General features: G+C 39.5%; 1 long non-coding RNA gene across 2 annotated transcripts; it reads right to left on the reverse strand.

Annotated features, from left to right (window-relative positions):
- LOC105853388 lies at nucleotides 1-26,920 on the reverse strand. 2 transcript variants are annotated; one of them, XR_001145223.1, is made up of 3 exons: nucleotides 26,891-26,920; nucleotides 7,641-7,771; nucleotides 1-39 (listed from the first exon to the last, which is right to left on the reverse strand). It is a non-coding gene; the product is annotated as an uncharacterized LOC105853388 (long non-coding RNA). The 2 variants fall into 2 exon arrangements; XR_001145224.1 differs by lacking the exon at nucleotides 1-39 and adding an exon at nucleotides 7,032-7,095.
- Between the last annotated feature and the right edge of the window lie 371 nt (nucleotides 26,921-27,291).

Raw genomic sequence — 27,291 nt, forward strand, 5'->3', positions numbered from 1 at the left:
TTAACCCGCTGCGCCACTGGGGAGGGCCTCTTCTCACTTCTTTAAAGAATAAAAACATGGAAAACTTATGCACCTTTGACAAAAATGAAATACCAACAGTGTCAATTTCTCATAGACACTATAGCCAGATCTTATTTTATTTTCAGATATGTGGAAGACTCTTTTGTTAGAGTTCAGCCCAGGACCTCTGGGAGAAAACAGGATATACATAACTAGGTTGGAAGTGGATATCCATCCCTTGGGTCACCCTGCCTTTCACTTTTAATGCCCTGCCCCACAGTGGAATGACAGGGCCAATAGCTAGGGTCTCAGAGGTTTTCAAAATCTCCTTCTTATGTGAAGCCCTGAAATTCCTTATGTGCATAGACTAAATAAAAACAAAACCAAATTCAAGACAAATGACATTGTTTTAAGCCCTGAAGTAAAACAAGTATTTTCCTGAACAGAAGAGTAATAGACCCAAACAAAGTCACCCAAATTGTTTTCCTATTTTACTAAACTGCACGTCTTTGTTCAGCACACTGACTCCAGATCCATGGTGTCTTTTTCACTAATATACTGGTAGTTTTGAACTGAAACCAACTCCTATCTTTTCATAAGACCTTCAGTCTCTCCTGTGCACCAAGGGCTAGACCGAAAAAATTGCTATTAGAAACAAAGCTGAGTTATTATCAAGCAAAATTTATTGAGAAAAACATGCTAAACCTTCTTCATGCCTTCTTCCTTTCCTTTTTTTTTTTTTTTTTTTTAATGCTTACAAGTCCCTTTAAGGTGCTGGTGTTAGTTACTTTGTTTCACAGATGAAGAAACCAAAGCTTCAGGGGTTACAACTATGAAGAGGCTGAGCTATGACTTGAACAAATTTCTGTTTTATGCCACAGCTCATGGCCATAATTACCATGATAAAACTTTTTATCAGTAAGCTTTGGAAAAACCGAGGTATTTGTGTTGAAAGCAGCAGAACTTTGTAGGGAAGGTCCAAGGCATCAAGAAACAGTAATTGTGTCATGCACTACACAATTCCAGGGGGCTCCATACAATCATAGTTTATGGGAATGGCACTTTGACCTTCTGCTGAGTACTACCTGACCGGAATGGGCCCATGACCATTTGAAGTTTAAATAGCTTTTATGATCTTTGACTTTGGGTAAATTACTTCATTTTACTAGATGTCAAACTCATTACAAGCAAACTGGGGCTGCAAATAAACAGAGACTTCGGCGATATCACTAAGATGACTGCCATCCCATGGCAGTTATAGTGGTTATTTTTTTTTTTTTTCTGCCCAGGTGTGGGGACGGCGAGCGGCCAGAACCCAGTTATAGTGGTTATTAATACGAAGTTCACAAGCGTTGTGTCCAGAAACAACTTCTACAAAGGGCTCTTCTTGGGAATGGAGTGCTGAAAATTGGGTTGTTCAATGGCAATGCTATGTCTCCTTCTGAACCAAGAGATATCTTTGGGTATCTTCTCTACCTACACTCACCTTCAAAATGACAGAATGTAGGCCTGGAGTTCAACTGCTATCAAATACAATAATTCTGAAATTTTATCTCCAGTTCTAGTCTCTCCTAAAGCTCCAGACTCTGTATCTCTAGACATTCCAACATGGGCATCTAACAGACCCCTGAAATTTAACAAATTAAAGTATCCATACAAACAACAAATGCAAAAATAAGCAAGTGAGAGTGTATCAAACTAAAGAGCTGCACAACAAAATGAATAGGTAATCTTCAGAAAGGCAGAAAATATTTGCAAACCATATATCTGACCAGGGGTTAGTATCCAGAACTCATATAACTCAATACTAATCATTATTATCAACTGATTTTAAAATAATCAAAGGGCCTAGACATTTCACTAAATAAGACATACAGATGGCCAACAGGTACATGAAAAGGCATTCATCATGACTAATCAACAGGGAAATGCAAATCAAAACCACAATCAGATATCACCTCACACCTATTAGAATGGTTAAAATGACAGGCTATAACAAGACTGGGAGAATGTAGAGTAAAGGGAATTCCTGTACACCATTAGTAGAAATATAAATTGGTTTATCCACTATGGGAAATAGTATAGACATTGCCCAAAAAATTAAATTTAGTATTGACTTGAAATGCAGCAAGCCCACTTCTAAGTATGTACCTATATCCAAAGGAAATAAAATCTCCAGAGATATCTTCCCCTCTATGTTTACTTTTCCAACACCATCAAAGACACTACCATTCACCTAGCTGTTCAAGTCAAAAGCAAGTTGTCCTTTAACATTTATTGTTATCATCACTTAGTCTCACTTCCACTTGCTGCTTTTGCAGGTGTGTATATGTGCATGGATGGGTTTCATACATTGTGTTTGTTTTTCACTCAAAGAAACTGTTTTGCTATTCAGCATGTGAATCCCAGTTTTCCTTTAAAAACAATGTGTTCAGAGTCAAGCCCTGAGAACCTAACTCCTTTCATTGTCGTTAGTCTGAAACCAACAGAAACACTTACACTTGAGTCCTGCCTTGACCATAGGCAGTGGGAAGGAGTTTGTCTCCTTGCCTACCGTCTACTTCCTCCTACACAACTCAATATTCCACGCTCTGTATTCTCACCCACCCAATATCCTACTTGGCTGGTGGCTCTTGATAAGGCTGGCGATAACTCCTAACTGCTGAATCTAAGGGATTCACTCTATACCGAATCATACAGGAGCTCTCTGCTCATTGGAAATTATTAAATCATTCCTGCCCTGGTGGGTCCTGCAGCCTCTGCTCCCTGCTTTACCCCCACTCCTGGGGATGAAAGGCATCAGACTTCTTTGGCTGCTCCCCTTGCAGACTCCACCCTAAGTCCTCTTTTCATTCTACATCCATGGTTCTTTTTTTCCCCTCAAGAATCTATTGGGCACTCTTCTCCAAAGAGGGGGGAGAGGTGGAGGCTATATTCTTGAACACACATGGCTTTAAGTGGTAAGTAATTTTAAGTAATTTCACTCTGACTCTAAATTAAGGTCTCTCTTCTGCTTTCTCAACCTGGGGGCCAACCTCCTTGCAGGCTTCCGGTATCACCCATATGTTGATGATATTCAAATGTGTGACTTGAACAGCAGCCATTCTCCAGAGCCCTAATCTAATACCCCAATTTCCAATCGCTGTTAATACCAAAATACCTTATGCCAGTCCCAAACTGATAGGACTATCTCACAATCCCTGTCTGATTTCTCCTCCAGGTGAAGGATATTTCCATTCATCTCATTCATAAAAGGGGAACCTGCTCTTCCTTTTCCACCACTTGGGGCTTCCCAGGCTCCAGTCTTTCTCATCACATCAGATTATTGGAGGGGTCTTCTTTGTGGTCTGCCTGTCTCCCATACCCCCCTTCAACCCCATCTTCCCCCTGCAGCTCCATTTATCCTTACTGATCTCTCCATTGGTTGACAGTGGCACTTCCTCAAAGTATGTCATGTAATCAGTGTTACATGAACAGAAACATTTTTGTGATCAATGAAGTTGGAGAAAAGAGTAAAAATGAGTCAGGTTTAGCTGCTCCTCAAAGTTTTTCCACATACTCTCCAACTATAGGTTAAGTCATGAGGCCCTTTGTCAAACTTTGTAGCAAAGACCCCGTGGAATATAGTTGGCTTTCTTGTCCACTTCTCTCTCTACCCCATTTCCGGCTACTAGTCTTGATCATGTAGACCAGCAGCAGGTGGACCTCTGGGCTCAGGAAAACTGAGGTTAAATTCTCAGCACAAGACTCCTGGTCAAGTGATATAATCTCTCAGAAGATATTCTGGGTGCTCTCCATTTACCCCTCAGGAGGCTGACCTGAAAGGACTGTATCATCTCGGTGCCCTATTCTCTGCCTTCACATTGGGCTTGGACAGTGGAAAGGAGTGGAGGCCAGTGGTGAGAGCAGAAGAGAGGGCAGGGTGTCCATCCTCCCATGCTCTGCACTTCACTGTGCAGATCCTCTCCTGGCTCCAGTTCGTGTTCTGGTTAACCCTCCTGTCCCCTTAGACAATGGCTTCCAGCTGCTGCAAATCCCTGGAGGTTTCACCATCACTTGTTAGTTCCTTCAACTCTATTCACACCTCTGTAAATAATCCATTTCTTAATTTGTCTTCCATTAAATCCCCTGTGTATGCCATCTGTTTCCCGCTGGATCCCTGACAATACAGAATTTTGCTCTCTTTATGAAATGGGGATAGTAACACCTCCCTCAAGGGGCTGTTGAGAGCATCAATGAAAGCACATGAGCATAAAAGCACCAAGAGCAGAGCCTGAAGCACAGCAGTGCTCACTAATTAAGAGGTGACGTCCTTCAAGCTGCTCCTTTTTGCCTCCAACAAGTCACCTACTCAGGGATCTTACTGCTCCTTTGCCAGGGACCCAGGTGGAGGTGGGAAGAGAAAATTAATGCCAGACCCCAGTCTGAGGATACAAAGCTGCCACGAGCACAGGCTCCAGTGATCTGCCACACAAGGGGGCTGACCCTCAGGTCCCATTACAGGACCCTGGAACAGAGGGCCCTAACAAGGACTGGAACAGCAAGGTCAGGGCGGCCATGTGCGCAGCATTCCTCTTGGAAGAAAGCTGGCTCTGTACTGGATCCAGATGGTCTGTGCCCCCACACTGGCTGATTGTTCCCCAAGGAGGAAATCCTTCCAGTTCCAAATCCATTCGTTGCTTGCATATTACAGTGATCAACTAGCTTGGAATGAAGCTCCGCGGGAGGGGGGCAGAAAAGGGGGTGTAGCTATTTGTTAGAGGAAGTCACTTGAACCAGGTTACCAGCATATTTTTTAACAGGTATAAGTTGTGAACATGTAAAAAAGGTGCTAATTGATCTATCTGAGGGAGTGGAGAAATATGTTAAGAGAATATTTAGTGAATCTGTAGGTCGGTAATCATTGATAATCACTTGAAATTTGCTCACTGTGAGCTTATAAAAGAGATTAGTGTATTGGATGTATTAAATAAGACAAGCTTCCCCTTGTGGAATGTAATCAGAATGCAATTTCATTTTGCTTTTTACCGCCCCTTGGCTGGGGGGGGCAGGCAGGGGGAAGGAAATACATTTATTTTTCTGTAATTTGAGTTTAGTTTGTACACTACACCTTCAGAAGGATTCAGTAGTTCTCTCCATGTCTCCTGAAAATGTAGGGACTTTTAAAAATGTCTTTAACTCCCCTCATCAGTGTAACTTGTCTATCGGCCTATTATGCTCCCCACTCTATCTCTGATGAATCCTCTCACCACCCCTGCACCCTCTGGCCTGTACCCCAGTTCTGTATGTGTAAGTAAATAAATCTTAAAAAAGAAAGAAAGAAAGGAAGAAAGAAAGAAAAAGAGAAAGAAAGAAAGAAAGAAAGAAAGAGTGAACACCTGCAGAAATGGGACACAGCAAAACTAAGTTTGAATGGGCTTATAATAGAGTAGATGGTAAGTGGTCTGCCAATGTCATGGGGTCTTGGGCATACCCAGGCTATCTAGGGATGAGGAGAAATGACTTGAATAGCATAGGATGTTCTGACTTCGTGCAGCCCACCAATAGGAGAATGGGTTTTTACTCTCTACAGCGTAGTGTAAATGCAAGCTTAGAGGTGGAAGGTGAAATAGAGGGTATCACATGATAGTCACCAAATTCAATGTCTCAATTCTCTAGGCCACTCTCTATATCATGCTATATAACTGACTGAGGCAGAGCTCCAAGTTTATATAGAACTGCAGACCTGAAAGAATGGTGAGAAAGCAAGTCTCAGCAAATCTTCCAGGTCAAGTGAGGACACAGGTGGATTATGAATGGCATTCAAGCAACTGGGCTGAAGCTACTTGAGAGGGCAGGCTGTGAAGGAGACCCTTGAGTACTTGGGGTTTTGTTTTGTGTTGGCCGGGGTGGGTGTGTCTAGGCGGAGAGGACAGTAGTCACAGACCCTCCATTTGATGCCACACTTTTTAGTTCCCCTCCCTACCTCTAGACCCACTGGTTGGAGACCCTAGTATGGTCCACAGAATAATGACTCATCAGTGGTGCCTGATGATGAGGTAGGGAGACTATCCCGAATTACCCAGCGGGTGGACGTAATGTTACCCATGGGTCCTTGTAAGAAGGAGGGCGGCACGTCAGAGTCAGAGAAAATGTGACAGTGGTAACAGAGGTCCACCTTGCACCTAGTAACCCTACTTGGCAGCAGGGTCTAAAGTGCAGGAAAAGAATCTGTGATGTGAGGCCTCCCTGGTGGTGCAGGGGTTAAAGTTTGCACTATCAAGCTATTGCCAGCCACTGAGGCACGAGTGGGAGTTCGATCCCCTGGCCAGGGAGCTGATCCACATGGCACAGCAGATTGCTCCTGTCTTACCCGCTGCTCCCCTCTGCAGCATATTCCAGTGAATCTGCCTGTTCTGCTTCCCACTCTTGTCTCTGGTGGATCATCTTACACCCCTATACCTCTGGCCTATACCCCAGTTCTTGTATGCAAAAAAAAAAAAAAAAAAGACAAGACTCTGTACTGACTGGAACTCACTGCCTTCTGGAGGGTGTTGGCTCCTGAATGAACAAAGGAAAAGACCACCTCACTCCATGCCACATGCTTCATAGAGTCCTGAGAAACACAGTGTGGGGTCAAAGAGTAATTAGATATAATTGTGCAGCCATGAACTATGACAGCACGGAGCTAGAATGGTTCATATGTAAGCTATTGACTATAGTTAAGAAAAAAATTATTTTGTAAAAATTATTTACAAAAATTATTTTGTAAATGTGGAGATTCGATACATGAATCCCAGACCTACCCTTTCTAACCTCCAGTCTCTCTTAACCTTCAAACTTCACTTCATTTATTTTAGTGCCTGCTAGTTTTTAGAAGTATTTTGCTTGGTGGAATCATCTACTATGTAAAGTTTCAGTATGTTTTTGTTATGTGATTTATTTTCGCTACAAATAATCCCCTTTGAGTTCCTTCCATTTTGTCATAAATGGCAACATTTCATCCTTCCAAATGGTGAATGATCTTCCATGGTGTGGCTATACCACATCTTCTTGATTCAGTCTCTATCAATGGGCACTTCATTCATTTCCATGTCCTTGCTACTGTAAACAGCTCTGTAATAAATAGTGTAAGCATATAATAATTTTCTTGAGTTGATAGTTTCATCTTACTTGGTTAGTTGCCCAAAGGGATTGCTGGGTCATATGGTTCTTTTCTTTTTTTCCTGCCAGCACCACACTGACGTTACTTACTACAACTTCAAAGACTTGAAGCCCAGAAGTGTCAGTTCTCCAGCTTTGTTCTCTGTCACTATTGTGTATGTTGTGTGTTAATACCCTCCTATGTATTAACACATGTACTATGTCCTAAAAGTTTATTCTTAGTTGCAGACAACAGAATCTGCTCCAGCTTGTTTGACCAGAAAAGAACTAGTAAGATACTAGAGAATGCGGGAGCCAGGTTTGTTTAGAATATAGTTTAGAAAGCAGGTCTGGAGCCAGTGTCTGCTACTTCCGCACTATGTGATCTTGGACCATCTGCTGGCCATTGTGACTTGGTTTTCTTACCTATAAAATAAACGATAGTTCCTACCTTCCAGGATTATTGTGAAGATTAAATGAGGGAAATGAAAATGAACTTAGAAAAGAGGTTCAATTACCTGTCACTGTCTTATCAAATACAGTGAATACAGGATCAACAAAGAACAAGGCACAAGTGTGACATTAGCAGCAGTTGATGGCCAAGGAACACAACACACCAGAAATCTTCTGTCGGTGTCTGGATGCCAACCTGTGGACAAAGAAAGGGTGCCACTCTGGGATGGGGAGAACCTAGAATTAACTGGTTTTTTAATCTAAGGGGACTAAGAAATCACCAAATCACACTGAATTTCCCTAAATTGGGAACAGTCAAGCATTTGTATAAGTTGGGTTAGAGTCAAACACTGAAATCAAATTGAGTTTAGAATATAGTTGCATTTAGCACACCTGAGTCAGGTCTGTGAATAAGGTCAGCTACATAATTTTCAGGGTCTAGTGCAAAATGAAAATACAAACCCCTTGTTTAAAAATCAGCAATACTGTGCTATTAAAGGTACTAAAATATAATGTATTTTCCTTTCTTTCAAGGTCTCTTTTAATTTGCTACTTAATGTCATTTTAAGTAAAGAAAAATTAAAAGTTGAAGTTATGAGCACGATTTTACAATTCATCTTTACATAGTACACTGGCAGTTTTTAAAGCAAATTTAACAAAAGCTAATTCATCTGTGGAGTCACTGATATTACCCAATTCATATTTCATAGTTCATATATCAATATGAACACTTTTATTACTAGAACAGAGGAAAAACTATCCAAAATTAACTCAGGTTCATGACATACTCATTTTAGCAACACTCTGCCTTTGCCTTTTTTTTTTTTTTTAAAGATTTATTTATTCATACAGAACTGGGGTACAGGCCAGAGATGCGGAGGGTGAGAGAGTTCACCAGAGACAGAGTGGGGAGCAGAACAGGCAGATCGACGAAGTACACGGCAGATCGACTTAGTACACTGCTGAGGGGAGCAGCGGGCGGGTCAGGAGAGGTCTGCCACACCATGTGGTCACCTCCGGGGCAGGCGGGAATCGAACTCATGTGGAAGCGGCTTTAGATTCTCAGTGCTGTGCTTTAACCCGCTGCGCCACCAGGGAGGGCCTGCCTTTGCCTTTTTAATGGGTATGGAAGGACTGGAGGAAAAGTTACTATGGATTGCCTGATTTTGCCTTTTCCTCTACAACCATAGACTACACCATGTACTCACCTGGAGGCTGGCTAAAGATCCATGAGTCTTGGGCCTATCAGAACTGTGTTCATGGTGAGGGGGGTATGGGTACAAATGATCCATGCAGATGAGGTGGTCAGGGAAGGGAAAAAAACGTGTAAATATCTCCTCTGCACACACTTGTTTTACGGTGCTATAGATGATATTACTGGGTTTCACTTTAAAACACAGGTTGAAGATAAAATTATGAAGAACTTTAAGACACTCAAGATAGTGACAACTGAACAATAAACAAAGTATGAGTACAAGGTAGCCCGGGGCAATAAAAGTCACACACCATAAAGTCACACAGGCTGGTTGTGAAACTCACACCTCCACACATGGATAGACGGGTTGCGTCTTAACAGGGGCAGTAAATTTCCTAAACAAAGGGGTTTGGCACAAGGATGGAATTTTCCTTTTTGGAAATGTTCCTTTTGTAAGGTTATCTAGGGTCTAAGAATCATCACAGAAAGGTAGCTCCTGCCCTAAAGACTCATCCATCTGATGAGCTTGTACTGCTCTTATTAGAACAACAGAATTACAGTATGTCAGAACTCAAAGAACCTCTTATTGTGCAGATGAGGAGACTTGAGGTCCAAAGAGAGAAAAGAATGCTCTCAAACTTTTGAGGGCTAAGGAACTCATCAGTTGTCCAGTTAGATGCTGTCTGTGACTCTCACTCAGCTCTGACTCTGCTGTCATAATATAACTTAGTATTGCTGACACTGAGTATTCCTTCTGTATTGCCCCACTGACCTTGATGTCTGTCTGACAGACACCTGGAGTACTTCCTGTGGGGTATTTTATGACATGCAAGAGGTTTTTGTGCTAGTTAAAAAGCAAGAAATGATGACAATTTGGACATGAGTGATGACAGGACAGCTACAGATAGGTAAATGGATTGAAAAGATATTTAGGAGGTAAAATTGACCAATGAGGGCAACAGATTAGATGTGAGAATTGTGAAAAAGAGGAATATGGAGATTAACCAATCTAAATTTCTAGCTTCTATAACTGGTTGGATGGTGGTGCCATTCACTGATGAAAGAAGTTAGGAAGAAATTAGCAGTGATGGAGGTATTGAGGATTCAGAGCTTAGTTCTAGGCAACTGGAGGTGACTTTGAATTTGACAAATTCCAATAGATGTCAGGTGGATGTCTTAGTAGGTACATGTTTTGTTTTTTTTTTAAAAGATTTATTTATTTGTACATACAGAACTGGGGTACAGGCCAGAGGCTCAGGGTCGGTGAGAGCCTTCACCAGAGACAGAGTGGGGAGCAGAACAGGCAGATCTACCAAGTACACTGCTGGGGGGAACAGCGGGAGGGTCAGGAGAGGTCTGCCATGCCATGTGGTCACCTACGGGGCATGCGGGAATCGAACTCATGTGGAAGTGGCTTTAGCTTCTCAGTGCAGTGCTTTAACCGGCTGCACCACCAGGGAGGGCCAAGTACGTGTTTGTTTAGATGGCCCTGGAACCCACAGGAATGATAGGAATTCTGGTGTGAACATGTGTGTCATAAGCGTAGAGGTGGTAATTGACACTGTCGGGGGTGGATGAGCTCTGTAAAGAATGGAAGATGGGGGCCCTCCCTGGTGGCGCAGTGGGTTAAAGCACAGCACTGAGAAGCTAAAGCCACTTTCGCATGAGTTCGATTCCCGCATGCCCCGGAGGTGACCACACGGTGTGGCAGACCTCTCCTGACCCGCCCACTGCTCCCCTCAGCAGTTTACTTCATTGATCTGCCTGTTCTGCTCCCCTCTCTGTCTCTGGTGAATCCTCTCACCCTCCACATTTCTGGCCTGTACCCCGGATCCATATGAATAAATAAATAAATCTTAAAAAAAAAAAAAAAGAATGGAAGATGAACAGAAGGTCTCAGACTAAGCCTTGAAGAACATTTGTTAGCCAAACAGAAAAACAAGCAAACAATCACAAGAACTGAAGAGATGATACCCAGCAACAGAAGGAAACCAGGAAGTCTCGGATTTTGAGGAGGTTCACAGTAAGAAAAAAACAAACATGGAGATTACTAGTTACCCTACAGAAAACTATTTTAATGGAATAGTGGGGGTGGAAGCGCATTAAAGAGAACAGGATTATAAGTAGGAGGTAAAGAAGTAGGGACAGTAAATATTAACAAGGGGTTGGGTTTTGAAAGGGAAAACCACCATGGAGAGGAGGATAGGATTTTGAGGAAGGATTTGCTTTTAAACTGGCAAGTTCTACCTCATAGAATTGCTGAGATGATTATGTCATGTAATCCACACAAAGGGTTAAGCCTTGTGCCTGGGACATAATAAGCATTCAAAAACATTAGCCTTAAAGAATAGGGTCAAGTAGTACCCCATTTTTTCATAACTGCAGGGCAACCTAATTTCAAACTTTCCATTAATCAACTTCACATCTTTCTAATTCTCACATTTCCTACCAGGTTATTGAAACCATTCAAAGAAATTTGCAGTGTTTAGCATATTAACCAACAGAAGATGGATAAAGATGTAACGATACTGATTTTTGACACAAAATTTATTTTTTATCTTCATAATAATTATTTTTAAATAATACTTATATATTATGGCCTCAGCCTACATAGTCAAAGGTATCCACCCTTTTTCCTCTGTTGGTTTAAAAACCAGACAACGCTATGATATGAGCGCCACCTGCTGCTGAGAAATGTAAAAGCACATTCATTTCACACAGTCCTAACATATAGACTTGGTTTCAGATTACTCATAGGTTGTTACATAGATGGTACATGAAACTTAGATGATACTTGTAACAGTTAAATATTTAAATACTTAAGAGGGTCTCCCTAGTGGCGGCAGGGGTTAAGTTTCAGCACTATGAAACTATGGACAGCCACTGCAGCAAGAGTTTCATCCCTGGCAAGGGAGCTGACACACATGGCCCAGCAAACCTCTCCTGCCTCCCCTGCTGCTCCCCTCAGCAGTGTATCTCAGTAGATCTGCCTGTTTTGCTCCCCACTCTATACTGGTGAATACTCTTACCCACTACTCTGGCCTGCACCACAGCTCTTATATGCAAAAATAAATAAAATAAATCTTAAATAGGAAATAAATAAAAACTTAAGTGTTGAAAAGTCTGTTAATTTTTTTTAATTTATTATAATAGCCTATTTTTACATAATTTTGTACACTTTTTCATCTTAATTGTAATCCCCGTGGGTTTCCCATCACCAAGTCACCCATGTGCCATCACCATAGTCCAACCCTCCCCCATTCCCCACTCCACCCCCATAAAATGTCTGTGGTATATGACTGTTCATTATTATTATGTTCTTGCCTGGTCAATTATACTCCTGCTATGAGCGAAACCATCTGGTATTCTTTTCTAGCTCCCTCCATGTTGCTTTTTTTTTTTTTTTCTGAGTAATATTCCATTGTGTATATGTACCACATCTTTTTACTCCAGTCATCTACTTTTGGGCATGTCTTTCCAATTGTAAATAGAGCAGCAGCAATAACCATGGGGGGTGCAGGTATCTTTCTGAATCAGTGTTTTTGTGTCTTTTGGGTAGATACCTAGGAGTAAGATTGCTGGGTCGTAGGGAAGCTCCATGTTTAGCAGTTTGAGGAACCTCCAGTTTTCCATAGTAATTGTAGTATTTTGTATTCCCACCAGCAGTGCAGGAGAGTTCCTTTTTCTCCACATCCTCGCCAACATTTGTTGTTGCTAGTTGTTTGAAGATGTGCCTGCCATTCTCACTGGGGTGAGGAGGTATCTCATTGTGGTTTTAATTTTCATCTCCCTTATTACGAGTGATGTTGAACATTTTTTCATATGCTTGTTGGCCATCTGCATTTCCTCTTTGGAGAAGTGTCTTTTTAGTTCTTCTGCCCATTTTTTGATGGGGTTGTTTACTTTATTTCTGCTAAGTTTCATCAGTTCTTCGTATATCTTTGTGATCAATCCTTTATCACTAGTTTTGTGTGAGAAAATTTTTTCCCAATCAGTGGGATGTCTGTCTTTTGTACCGTCTCTTTTGCTGTACAGAAGCTCTTTAACTTGATGTAGTCCCATCTATTTATCTTTGCCTTCACTATGTTGCACTGGGTGCTATATCTTTAAAGATGCAGCTAAAGTGTATGTCATGTAGTGTTTGGCCCATCTTTGCTTCCAGGTATTTTATGGTTTCCGTTCTTATGTCTAGGCCTTTAATTTACCTTGAGTTGATTTTTGTGTATTGTGTGGTGAGGTAGTGATCTAGTTTCATTTTTTTGCATGTAGCTCCCAGTTTTCCCAGCACCATTTGCTGAACAAACTTTCTTTGTTCCATTGTATCTTCTTTGTTCATTGTCAAAAATTAGCTGTCCATAAACCTGTGGGTTTATATCTGGGTGTTCTATTCAAATCCACTGGTCTGTATGTCTATTATTGTTCCATTACCATGCAGTTTTGATTATTATTGCTTTGTCATAAAGCTTGAAGTTTGAGTCCCTTAACTTTTTTTTTTTTTAAAGATTTATTTATTTATTCATACAGAACTGGGATACAGGCCAGAGATGTGAAGGGTGAGAGGATTCACCAGGGACAGAGTGGGGAGCAGAACAGGCAGATCAACGAAGTACACTGCTGAGGGGAGCAGCGGGCAGGTCAGGAGAGGTCTGCCACGCCATGTGGTTACCTCCGGGGCAGGCGGGAATCGAACTCATGCGGAAGCGGCTTCAGATTCTCAGTGCTGTGCTTCAACCCGCTGTGCCACCAGGGAGGGCCTAAATTTTCAGTTTTAAGTGTACATTTTAAGTTACTTTATCTTTCACTTTTAGTAATTTAAGTAGCTGGAATTTTTTTAAGTCTTTATTTACTTATGCATACAAGAATTGGGGTATAAGCCAGAGGTGCGGGGGGCAGAGGATGAGAGGCTTCACCAGAAACAAAGTGGGAAGCAGAACAGGAGGGTTGACTAAAATATACTGCTGAGGGGAGCAGTGGGGGAGATAGGAGAGGTGTGATGCGCCATGTGAGTCACCTCCCTGGCTGGGGATAGAACATGTGTAATGGTGAGATGCAGACAGCATGATTACCCCATTCCTTGATGACAAGTTCTTCTGCTAGAATATGAACCCCTTGAGGATAACCCCACTAGGCTAACCCCTACTGATCCACCAGCTGAATATAGGCACCAAGGGACTCATGTGATTATATTGGCTCCACTTGACAATCCAGAATAATCTTCCCAGCAAAGATCTTATATACAATACTAATTATGTTTTAATAAATGGTTTTACCATATGATGTTTTAATATGGTACTCATGAAATTTTTAAAAATTTGTTTTCCAGGCCCTCCCTGGTGGCGCAGTGGGTTAAACCACAGCACAAAGAAGCTTAGACCACTTCCACATGAGTTCGATCCCTGCCTGCCCCGGAGGTGACCACATGGCATGGCAGACCTCTCCTGACCCTCCCGCTGCTCCCCTCAGCAGTGTGCTTTGTCTGTCTGCCTATTGTGCACCCTGCTCTGTCTCTGGTGAATCCTCTCACCCTGCGCATCTCTGGCCTGTACCCCAATTCTGTATGAATAAATAAATCTTTAAAAAAAAAATTGGGGCCCTCCCTGGTGACACAGCCAGTTAAAGCACTGCACTAAGAAGTTTAAGCCACTTCAGCATGAGTTCAATCCCTGCCTGCCCTGGAGGTGACCACATGGCGTGGCAGACCTCTCCTGACCCGCTGCTCCCCTCAGCAGTGTACTTCATTGATCTGCCTGTTCTGCTCCCCACTCTTGGCCCTGGTGAATCCTCTCACCCTCCGCATCTCTGCTCTGTATGAATAAATAAATAAATCTTTTAAAAAAAATTGTTTTCCAAAAGACATTGTTAAGAAAATAAAACGAGAAGTCACAAAATGAGCAAATATCTGAAAAAATATATCTGATGAATGTTTTGTGTACAGAATATAAGAACTCTAATCATCAGTAGGAAGGGAAAAAAGTTTTCAAAAAGTAAGCATAAGACTTGAACAAATGTCAAATTAACACATGAAAGTTCAGCATCATAAATCATTTGGGAAAGATTATTAGTCATTAGAGAAATAAGAAAACCACAGTAAATTACTGTTTTTACACTTTTTTAGACTTTCTATTTTAGGAAAAATTAAAATAAAGAAATTTAAATTAAACTTAAACTTAAAAATTAAAATAAAAAAATGCCAATTGACAGGTCCTTGGCAGAGTCACAAAATAGAATTATCTACACTAATGAAAAATAAATCAAGTACAGTCACATACAATAATATTGTTATGTTTCTCAAACACAAACCTGAATATAAAATTCATTACAAAACGTTACTATTTACATGAACAATATAAACAAACAAGATGGTGTAACAGCTTATCCCAACCTATTTATGTATCAGATAGCATTATAAAGATAACAGAATGAAAACAACCCACTCAAAATAGCAGTTACTGAAAGGAGAAAGTCAGGAGGATGAGAGAGGGAAGGGACCCAACTAGAGACTTCAATGTTATTGATGCTCAGCTTTGGTTTTGTTTTGTTTTTTTACTTATTTATTTATGCATATAGAACTGGGTGGGGTGCAGAGGTGTGAGAGAATTCTTCAGAGACATTGAGGGGAGCAGAACAAGCAGATTGAGGAAGTACACTGCTGAGGGGAGCAGTGGGTGGGTCAGGAGAGGTCTGCTGTGACATGTGGGTCACCTGGGGAGCAGGACAGTATAGAACGGACACTGAAATGGCTGCCTATAGCTTCAACAGCTTTGCAGTGCTGCGCTTCAAACTCAACCGGCTACCTCCAGGGCCACCTGAGGTACTTAATACTCAATTAAGTTGGTTTAAGTTGGTTGATATTAAGTTTAAGTCGTTAATGGTTCACATCTTACTACTATGCCCTGTATACTTTTCCATATCATTCAAATAGTTCACAATGAATAAAAATATTTGAAAAATTGACTACAGGATGAGGAAAGTAGCCTAAGATGTCATATAAGTTACTATGGTGGGTAGAAATCTACTATATTTAAGTTTTCAAAAATTCTTGCAACTTTCTCTTTCTCTACCAACCTCACCCCCCACCCCCACAATGTGGAATCCTGATTTTTCAGGCACACTAGCTAAATTTCTGTTAGCTGAGTTTGTGCTAGATCTGTTTAAGAGCACTTCAGTACAAGTCCAGTCCCAGGTCTGAGGTGATCCACATAGTGCTGCAGAACTCTCCTGTCTCACTGCCTGCTCCCCTTAGCAATGTACTTTTGTCCATCTCCCTGTTCTGCTCTCCACTGTGTCTCTGGTGAATCCTCTCACTGCCCTACACCTCTGGCCTGTACCAGAGGTATGTTCTGTATGCATAAATAAATAAGCCTTTTTTTTTTTAGAGTACTGTATGAGGAGGGGATTTCTAATACAGCTGCTTGATGATAATACTTATGATTCTTGTATCAGATTATCTCAAGCTGGCTTTAAAAGACTGATTGGAAAAATGCTAAAACTATCCCTTTAGTGTGTCTTTTCACATAAAAATGTGTCTGCCTTGCTTCTAGGAATGAGACAATTTTGATCCTGCAGATGTTTTCAGTTCTTATTTTTTCCATTCCCTTCTAGCAATTGTTGAAATGTTGGTCAAATTAAAATACTTTCCAGCAGATCTTAACAAACAGCATGAAACCTGGTTTATTTCAACAATTTGTGGCTCCCTAATTTGGAGTTGTTTAGTTTAATAGATGGATAGCTGGATGGAATATACAATGCTGGCATACAACCCTACAGGCCCTTTGAAATTGCTCTTGGGATCCTTCATGGAAGTAGTTTGACAGCCTAACTCGTAGGTTAAGAAAAGTATTAAAATACTGTTTACACTGAAGGAAAAATGCAGTATCAGTGAGTGACTGTATCTGTGTGAATTGGATATAACCACTTTGAGTATGTGAAGATATTGAAGCAATAGGTTCAAAACTGAAAACTCCACAAGGCAGTGTTCCTGTACGCTCTTAGAGGTACTGCCAGGTCCTCCTGGCTCCCCTTCTCCAAGGGATTGTAGGGATGAGAATCTAGTTTTAGCTTTTTTTTTTTTTAAAGATTTATTTATTTGTACATACAGAACTGGGGTACAGGCCAGAGGCTCAGGGGCGGCGAGAGGTTTCACCAGAGAGAGTGGGGAGAAGAACAGGCAGATCTACGAAGTACACTGCTGAGGGGAGCAGCGGACGGGTCAGGAGAGGTCTGCCACGCCGTGTGGTCACCTCCGGGGCATGCGGGAATCGAACTCATGTGGAAGTGGCTTTAGCTTCTTAGTGCAGTGCTTTAACCTGCTGCGCCACCAGGGAGGGCCCTAGTTTTAGCTTTTACATTGAAAAAATCTTGAGCAAAAAATAGACTGAATGTTTTGCCTTATTTAAAATTGAGTATTTTGACCTAACATAAATTGCAGAAATACCTTGGGTAAACCAAGGCTGAGAAGTCCCCGGATGTGATTTTTCTCACGAAATCTGAAATTTAGAGGGTAGTTCAAAGGACATGTCTATTAATGGATTAAATGTATTTATAAATGTTGTTAATTTAACAATGTTGGAAATTGGTGTATCATGGATACCTTGGGACAAGCTGTTACTCTCTTAAAGATACACTTGACACTCTCAGAAAACCCAGTGGACTGAAATTTTGAATGTATGAGGAAACAACAAAGTGCTGGCAGAAATATGAGTTGTGAAGAGGCCAAGAAGTTAGAGACAAGGTCAAAGTTTTTCAGCAAAAGTAGGTAAGTCAAGGTCAGTGCAATTGGCTTCTTACATTCCATTAAGAGTGACCAAGGGATGGTAGAAATTAATATAGATCTTCTAATCTGCAAATCAGGGGGAAATTATCTTATGATAAACTTTTAACATAAATTAATAAACTGTTTAAAAGGCAAATAATTGAAAGAGTATGACCTAAAGTCACGTAATTTGTGCAAATGTTTTGCAACTGAGTTTTAAAGATATCTGAATATCTCAACTTGGCAGGAGTGGCTGTCTTATGCAGTCCTTACAGCAGCCAAATAAAATCCTTAATTGAAAACATAAATCTTGTACTGGTAAAAGGTGTAAAATCAAATTATTTTAAAGTGTCTGTCTGCAAGAATGAATTTGCATAAGCATGTTTGGTGTGCAAACCTAAATACATAATTTTTATTGGTATTGTGTAACTTGTGATAAGTCAGTAAAACTAAGGTATTATGAATTAAATTAACTAATAACTTTGTTAGATAAACTTACAGGAGAAAATCATTAACTTCCAAACTCCAAAAAAAAAAAATCATACAGATAAAAAAAATTATACTATGCTGTAATAATATAATAAAATAGTTAAGTCTAAAGTAAGAAGAAAAGGTGTCACTGAATTCTGATGCCAAAGACCATGGTTTCTGGACCTATAAAGGAGTACCTATGACACTTTTCCTTTCTGGTAGGGCAGAAAGAAACACATGTGTTCTTCTGGATTTAATATTAATAAAAATTTAAATGAAAATCAAATGGTAAACTTACTTTTCTTAGATGAATTTTAATTTTTTTAATATAGTTTTCATGGTTCCCAGATGAAAGGAAAGTGTAAATACTACAAAATACAGAATTGGGAATACAAACATGTTTTATTTTTAAGCTGTGCTATTTTTATTAATTCCTAGAGAATTACTTTTATTGTATTTTAATAATAAGTGGCTTTAAAATTATTTACTGAAGTCTATAGATGAAATAAGTATCTGTATTTATTGGAAAACATTTTAAAGGTAAAAAATTATAATTCGACATCAAAATGCCTTAGATAAAAGGTTAAAAATAACATTAGGAAATACATATTTGTACAAAGACTAACTACAATTAAGAGGTTATTTAGATCAAATTTTATGTAAAATTGTATATTAATATTAAGTTATCCATCTGATATATCCCTAACTGGTAGGGCTGATACTTGTTTAAGATATTATGTGGACAAAGCTAGATTATATTGGACATTAATGACCCTCACAGACTCAGGTCCCCGCATCTACATCCTTTTGCCATTATGAAGGTGACTTAGGCCCTGGCCGTACAATTTGCATTGACCAAGAGAACGTGACTATCTGAACACAGGTTGCGCTTCCGCAGTGTTCTTGCCCGCTAGGAATGTCGCTTTCATGACCCAGCGGAGAATGCCACCACCTGGAAGGTGAGCGTGCAGCCTAGTCCTGTGGAGACCTACTCACCACGTAGGGGACCTGAGTGAGACCAGGTCTCACCATGCAGCCAGACCACGGAGTTTTAGGAATAAAAAGCAACCAGTTAGAGCGCTGCACTATGAAGCTGTCCACAGCCACTGTGGCAGGAGTTTGATCCCCAGCCTGGAAGGTGACCCATATGGCACAGCAGACCTCCCTTGTCTTGCCCGCTGTTCCCTTGAGCGATGTATTTCAGTCAACCTGTCTGTTCTGCTTTCCACATTGTCTCTGGTGAATCCTCTCACCCCCTGCCCTTCTGGCCTGTACCCCAATTCTTGTACGCATAAATAAAGTAAATCTTAAAAAACCAAACAACAATGAAAACGAGGGTCCTCCGTGTACCTCTGGCCTGTACCCCAGTTCTGTATGTATAAATAAATAAACCTTAAAAAAAAAAAAACTAACGAACAGACATTTTAGGCCACCAAATTTTATTTTATTTTTGTTTTTGTCTTTTTGAGGGAGAGGAAGAGGTTCAGTACCAAAGTCTGAACAAGATCTCATTCCAAGATATTTGGACTGAAAGGAAAAAAGAATCATCAATGATCATCACACAATTCCCATGCTAGAGCCAACTGTATTATTGCCTGAATGAAAAAATACATGGGCTCTTTTGAAAACCCAAAATGAAGTGGTAAAGTGATATATGCAGTGAATACTATTGTATGGCATACTTAATAAAATTTTGTTTTAAGATTGATTTATTTATTCATACAGAACTAGGGCATAGGCCAGAGGTGCAGAGGAAGTGAGAAGATTCACCAGAGACAGAGTGGGGAGCAGAGCAGGCAGATCAACAAAATATACTGCTGCGGGGAGCAGCAAGGGGTCAGGAGAGGCCTGCCGTGCCATGTGGGTCACCTCCGGGGCGGGGATCAAACTCATGCTGAAGTGGCTTTAGCTTTTCAGTGCTGTGTTTTAACCTGCTGTGCCACCAGGGAGGGCCATAAGATACTTTTTAACTAAGACTTAATGTTTAATATATATATAGGTACAACAACATATTATATGGGTGTGTTCAAGTTAGTAAGAAAATATTTTTAAAGTTGGACCTGGAATTTGCCACAGACAAGGATACCTCTTAAATGTTGAGAGGACCTGGAAACCAATTTAAAAGGAGTTTCTACAGGTTAAACTGTGACAGTTTTTGGCTTCAAAGAGGAAATAAAACTTAAAACAAGATCGTAAAAAGCCATGAGTTTATAACATACTCAAAATAAATTAATTTACTTTCCCTTCAAATAACTAAGTACTTTACTAAAGTGAATTTCATTCATGAAGACAAAATATTGTAATTGTAGGTTGCTTTTCAGGATGGGTTAAATATACAAATAAAATAATCTTAATGGTATGAGAAAGACAAGACTCTCTTCCTCTGAAATATAAATAGGCTCCTGAGATTTCCTGCCACCCTCTCAGTACCCACCCACCTGCCGGACATTCATCTACTAAATTATTACCAAGTATTAAAGAAATGAGCAAGGCATTCCATTCATAGGCAAGGGAGGCCCTCCCACCTGACCTGGCACTTGAGACTGTGAAAAAGAATTGAAAATCCTGAAGGCAAGTAGATTTTACTTTTTAAAAGAGGACTTTTTTTGTGGAAATAATCTTTTCAATTTAAATTTAATTATGAGGTAGAGGGTTTACCAGCTGTTTTGAGATTGGTTGCCATTTGTGGTTATTAAAGATGCTGGGCTTACAGAGACTTCCTTTAACTTGTACCCAGAAGGCAAGCATGGGAATTATCGACCAGTCCCAAATCATCCTACTCCTGTTAGGCCTATTTGTTCATTTACAGTGCTTTTTGTAAAAACATTACAGATGTACATATCTAGATTTAAGTTAAGTCCATTTGCTCCAAGTTTTTTCTTTGATATTTATCTCCACATTTCTACATAACATGTTCAGCTTCTACTCATTATTTCAGTTAGCCATTGGCTTCCCAGTCTGGAACAGTATGACCATGGGAGTGTTACATCCTCTATGAATAATGACAGCTTCACTTTGTTCCCAACTTGAATTTATATTTGTTTCCAATATTTGGCTGATATCTGACCAGATGTCTGGTAGTAAGTTAAACAAAAGGGGTGATAGAGGAATCCTTGTCTTGTTCCTGATCTTAAGGAGAAATCTTGGAGTTTTTCACCATTTAGTATTATATTGGCTATAGGTTCATATCACATGGTTTTTGTTATATCGACATAGATTCCTTATAGTGCCCATCTCTTTAAGCTTTTTATCATAAACAGGTGCTTTTTCTGCATTGACAGTCTATAATTTTTATCTTTACTTTTGTTAATATGATGTATTTTGTTGACTTGCATCTTGAGATAAAGCTCACTTGTTCATGATATATAGTGGGATTAGATTTGCTAGTATTTTGTTGAAGTCTTTATCTGGTTTCAGCATAAATGTAATGCTGGCATCATAAAATGCACTGGGGAATATTCTTGTATTTTGTAAAAATAATTTGAGCAAGACAGGTATTGGTTCTTCTTTGGGGGTTTGATAAAATTCTTTTATACAATCATGTAGCCCAGGGACTTTTGCTGTGGGGAAGAATTTTTTTTTTAAAGATTGATTTATTTATGCATACAGAACTGGGATACAGACCAGAGGTGCAGGAGTGGTGAGTGGATTCACCAAAGACAGAGCTGTGAGCAGGACAGAAAGACTGATAATGTACACTGCAGAGGGGAGCAGTGGTTGGGCCAGGAGAGCTCTGTGGTGCCATGTGGACAGCCTCCATGTGGATCACCTCTGGGTTGGGGAGGGATCGAATTCATGCTGAAGTGGCTTTAGCTTCTTAGTGCTGTGCTTTAACCTGCTGCGCCACCAGGGAGGGCCCAGGGGAAGAATTTTTATTGCATCAATTTCCCTGCTGTGATTGGGTTGTTCAATTCTCCTGTTTCTTCCTGGTTTAGGATTGGTAAATTGTTCTTGTAGAAAGTAGTACATTTCTTTAAACTTCTCAAATATACTGGCATATAGTTGGCATATAGTTGTCACTGTAATCTCTTTTGATCCTTTGTATTTTTGTGCTGTGACAAATTTTCCTCCTTCGTTTCTGATTACTTAATGGTTTTGTTATATTCTTTGTTAGCTTAGTGAAAGGTTTCTGTGTCATCTCAAAGAACTCTTAGGTGCATTGATTTTTTTGTAGTCTTTGATTTCCATTTATTTCTGCTCTTATTTTTACTATCATATTCCTTATTTTTACTATCGTATTCTATAAACAGGACTCTTGGGTCCTGTTTTTAAAGTTGTTTTAGGTGTAGTATTAGACTATTTTGGGGGGTTTTCTTGCTTCTTAATATGTATCTGTATTGCTATTATCTTCCCTTTTTGCAATATTCTGTAGATTCTGGTAGCTTATATCCTCATCTCTGTTAATCTCAAGGTTTTGTTTTTTTTTTAAATTTACTATTTTATCCATTCGTTATTAAGCAATACATTATTTAGTCTCCATATTTTTATAATATCCTTTTCCCCCTTTGGTGTTGGTTTCTAGCTTCCTGGCTTTACAGTCAGAAAGAGTAGTTGGAATAATTTTGATTTTTGTAGTTTTGTTTACAGTTGACTTTTGTTCCAATATATGGTCTATTCTTGAAAATGTTCCAGGTACACTTGAGAAAAGTTTGTATGTAACAGTTTTGGGGTGGAGTGTTATGTAACTATGTATTAAATTTATTTGTTCTAATTCCTCATGTAAGGCTATTTTCCCTACTTATTCTCTGTCTTGTTGATATGTCCACAGTTGTAAATCAAGTATCAAAATTCCCTAGATTATGCTGTTGTAAATCTCTCTTTCTTTTGTTAGTAATTGTCTTACGTATCTTAGTGTGCCATCATTCACTACAAATATATTTAAAGTTTTATCCTCATTGAATTTACCCTTTATCATAATATAATGTCCATCTCTATTGCTAATTAACTTTTTAAGTTAGAAGTCTTATTTTATCTGATATAAGTATCACTGCTCCTCACTTATTTTCACATTTGGTTGTAGATTGTCTTAGTTTTTAATTCTAGGTTTGTGCTTGTCATTGTTGGCTAGATGGATTTCCTGTAAACAACAGGAAGTTGGACTTTGTTTTTAAATCTGTTCAGAAACTCTACACTTTTTGATTGGTGTTCAGGCAATTCATATTTAAGGAGATTATAGACATAAGTGCTCATTGCCATTCATTTTGTTTTAGTTTGCCTTATTTTTTTGTGGTCCTTCTTTTATATTTTATGTAGGTTCCATTTCTGTTGTCTTCTCTGTTATTTCTACTGATTTTTTTTTTTTTTAAAGATTTATTTATTTGTGCATACAGAACTGGGGTACAGGCCAGAGGCTCAGGGGCGGCGAGAGGCTTCACCAGAGACAGAGCGGGGAGCAGAACAGGCAGATCTACAAAGTACAATGCTGAGGGGAGCAGCGGGCGGGTCAGGAGAGGTCTGCCACACTATGTGGTCACCTCCGGGGCAGGCGGGAATCGAACTCATGCGGAAGTGGCTTTAGATTCTCAGTGCTGTGCTTTAACCCGCTGCGCCACCAGGGAGGGCCCTCTACTGATTTTTTATTTGAAGCATCTACCTAGGTTAGTATATGATGGACTGCTCGCAAAGTTTCCTGTCAAAACCCATTCTGATGGACCACATTATTACTCTCTTCAACATGTTCCATAACTCAGGTATCTGTTACCACTATATTTGCTGTTCTATTGCTTTATAATAACCCCTTTCACACGTTTCTCATGTGCATCTTGGTGTTGATCAAGTCTTTTAGTTTTGTGCTTTTTATAAATCTCCTTACCTTTCCATTGCAGGGTAAAGAAATCTAGACTGGGAATCTTTTTCTTTAAATAGTTTACGTATTTCCTATCATCCCCATCTTGCTTTAGTGTTTTTACTGAAAAGTCAGCTGACAGTCTAATTGGTGCTACTTAGAGGTCACTCTCTTTTACATTTTAATGTCTTTAGCATTCTGTCCCAGCACTGATTTTCAACAGTTTTAGTATAATGTGCCTTGCTGTGTGTCAGTCTGGCCTTGCTTTGTGTGGAACTCTTTGGACCATGATGTCTGGTTTGTTTCTCAGATAATGATGGCTCTTGGAAATATTTATTTAAATAAACTTTCTACACTTTCCTCTTTCTCTTTTTCTTCTGGGATCCCCACAATATGTATGTTATTTCTGTTCAGATTATCCCTAAAGGCTCTTCACTATTTTTCTTTTTTCTATTCCTTTTTCTTTTTATTCTATTTGTGCATTATCTAACATTGTGTTTTTCAAGCTCATTAATTCTCTTCACCACCTGTTTGTCTGCTGTTGAAGCCCTCTATTGTATGTTTAAAATCCATTAGTTCTACTATTTTCTTAATGTTTATTCCGTTGTTGTTTTATATCATGTTTTTATGTTGAGTTCTATGGTATTGTTATCACTGTTATCTTGAACTCCACCTTTCAGATATATTTTGCAGCTCTGCTGAACTGAGACTTCTTTCAGGGGTTGTTTTTTTCCCCCCTCTAGCACTAGTGACATGTTCTTCTGTTGCTTAATTTTAAGTTTTTATGGATTGTAATAAGGATAGATTTTTCCACTATTTGTTTAGTGAAAACATCTGGGCAGTAGGTGGCAAAGACTCAGATATTGAAAGATGGAAAACTGGTGACCCACATCCAGTTCCAAGAAGAGAAATAATTGGACAAATTTATAAACATGGTATTTGTTGACTCTCTCTTGCCCCTTTTAGCAAAGTTCCATAAGAGACGAAAGCCAGACCTGCACTCAATCTGCAAGTAAAGATGGGAAAGGAACACAGTTTTGCTAAAAGAGGAATGCTGACTATAATCTAAATGGGCTAAATCCCTTAATTTAGAGATCTGAAAGGCTGGGGGGAAAAAAAAAAACAACACAACTACTTCTTTACCTTCAATTCAAAGTACATTGAAAAAGTACCTATGAATACAAACCTTGCAAGGAAATAGGCCTGCCACTCAACCATGTAAGGCTAACAGGGTATTAAGAATGCTGTCAACTGTTAAATCCCATTGTTTAAGAAGTCGCCAAGTTAGCTGTCATTAAGAGAAACCAGGAAATAGAAGATAAAGAGCCCGAGCTTAAAAACTGTATCTAGGAAAATCTGTGGCTGTAATTTCTCCCACATGGAACTAACTGATTGAAAGTAAATGGGTAAGAAACACATTTTTGCATTAATTATATTGCTGAAATACACTAAGTTTAGTATGTATGCATGGGTTTCTGCTGTTGCTATTGACAAGCACAATTACGGAGGTATTGGTATTTCTTAAAAAGCATTACTGGAAGTGTCAATGTCCAGCCCCTAGTTCTATGGCCTTGACAGCAGGATTTAGGACATGTATTATGCTGTTGTAGTGGATACAGGGTAGTGCTGAAAGTGGCAATAGAAGCAGCTTTTTCACTGTGGTGGTTTCCAGGAATTGTGGTAGCAATGTAATTAATTTCCTAATCATAGTAGAGTCATTTACTCCCATGTGTTCTGGTTCTGTTAAGACTTCAGGCCTCATTCATGAAAAAATTATCTTAAAAGCCTATCAATACTTCCAAATACTCACTATTTTTTCTGCTTATACCAGGCAGGATGGATTCTAATCTGTGCAACTGAACCTTGACAGGATTAATTGTACTGAAAGAATTGCTGCAGACAACAGGCTCTCAGTTTAGATAGGAAAACTAGAACTTGGGAAATTAAAATAGGACACTTGAATTGTTTATCTACCCTGATAGTGCTTGAAAGTAGCAATGATTTTGCTAGTATTACAGAATGAAACACTTGAACTCATGATATACAATGGTGTATAGTTGATTGACCTATAATTACATTTCCTATTTCCTACCTTGTCCATTTTGGGTACCAACATTTTAATGGCCTTAGAACTAAGAACAGTTTTCTGCTCTTATATAGGAACTGTCAATCCCTTCATTATGGGTTTTTGGTTTTGGTAAGATATACTTATTTATACATACAGAACAGGGTTACAGAGCAGAGGTGCAGGGATGGTTGAGATGATTCACCAGAGACAGAGTTAGGAGCAAAACAGGCAGATTAACTGAAATACACTGCTGAGTGGAGCAGTGAGAGGAGAGGTCTGCCACGCCATGTGGGTCACCTCTGGGGCGGGGATCAAACTCATGCTGAAGTGGCTTTATCTTTGTAGTGCTGTGCTTTAACCTGCTGTGCCACAAGGGAGGGCCCTGCTTTTTTTTTTTTAAACTAGCTTTGAGCCTATTTTACTATGTAATAGCACCATAGTTTAATCACTGTGCATGTTATAGCATTCTATTTATACACACAATGATTAAAAGTTTTATAAGTCTCACATTTAAAATGAGTAGACAGGGAAGATGTGGAATCAACCCAAATACCCAAAAATAAATGATTGGATTAAAAAGATGTGGTACATATATACAATGGAATATTACTCAGCAACCCAAAAAAATAAGCACATGACTTTTGCAGCAACATGGCTGGAACTGGAAGGGATCATGCTTAGTGAAATAAGCCAGAAAAAAAAGGAAAATATCAGATGGTTTTACTCGGTTTTACTCATAGCAGGAGTATAACAGACCAGTTGAGAAAATAATAATAATAATAATGAACAGCTATCTACCAGAGACATTTTATGGGGGGGTGGAGTGGGGGATGGGATCAAAAACAGTGGGGGGAGGGAAATGCACTGGATTATGGTTATGGCCCATGGGTGATTTGGTGATGAGAAGCCCACAGGGATTACAACTGAGATGGAAAAATGCACAAAACGATGTAAAAATAAACTATTATATTATTTAAAAAAAAAAAGATGTGGTACATATACCCAATGGAATATTACTCAGCAATCAAAAAAATAAACTCATACCTTTTGCAGCAACATGGATGGAGTTGGAAGGGATCTGCTTAATGAAATAAGCTAGAAAGAAAAAGAAAAATACCAGATGGTTTCACCTAACAGACCAGGAAAAAAAAAAAGCAATAAAGAAAAAATGAAAAACAATGAACAACTATAAACCAGAGACATTGTATGGGGGTAGAGAAGGGGATAGGATCAAAACTGGGATGAGGTGGGAAGAGTACAGGGGACTATGGTGAACTGGAGGTGGGAAGTCCCTGGGGATTATAACCGATATGAAAAAAATGCACAAAATGAAGAATGTAAAATAATTATAAATAAAATTATTATTTAGGATGAATACTGATTCCAGGGTGGGTAAATTAAGGGTAAGTTAGCTAGATTTAGCATTCCTGGGTTAGCAGCGAAAG

This window comes from Condylura cristata, unplaced genomic scaffold, assembly GCF_000260355.1.
Source record: "Condylura cristata isolate star-nosed mole 26May11 unplaced genomic scaffold, ConCri1.0 scaffold00008, whole genome shotgun sequence".
Taxonomy (NCBI): Eukaryota; Metazoa; Chordata; class Mammalia; order Eulipotyphla; family Talpidae; genus Condylura; species Condylura cristata.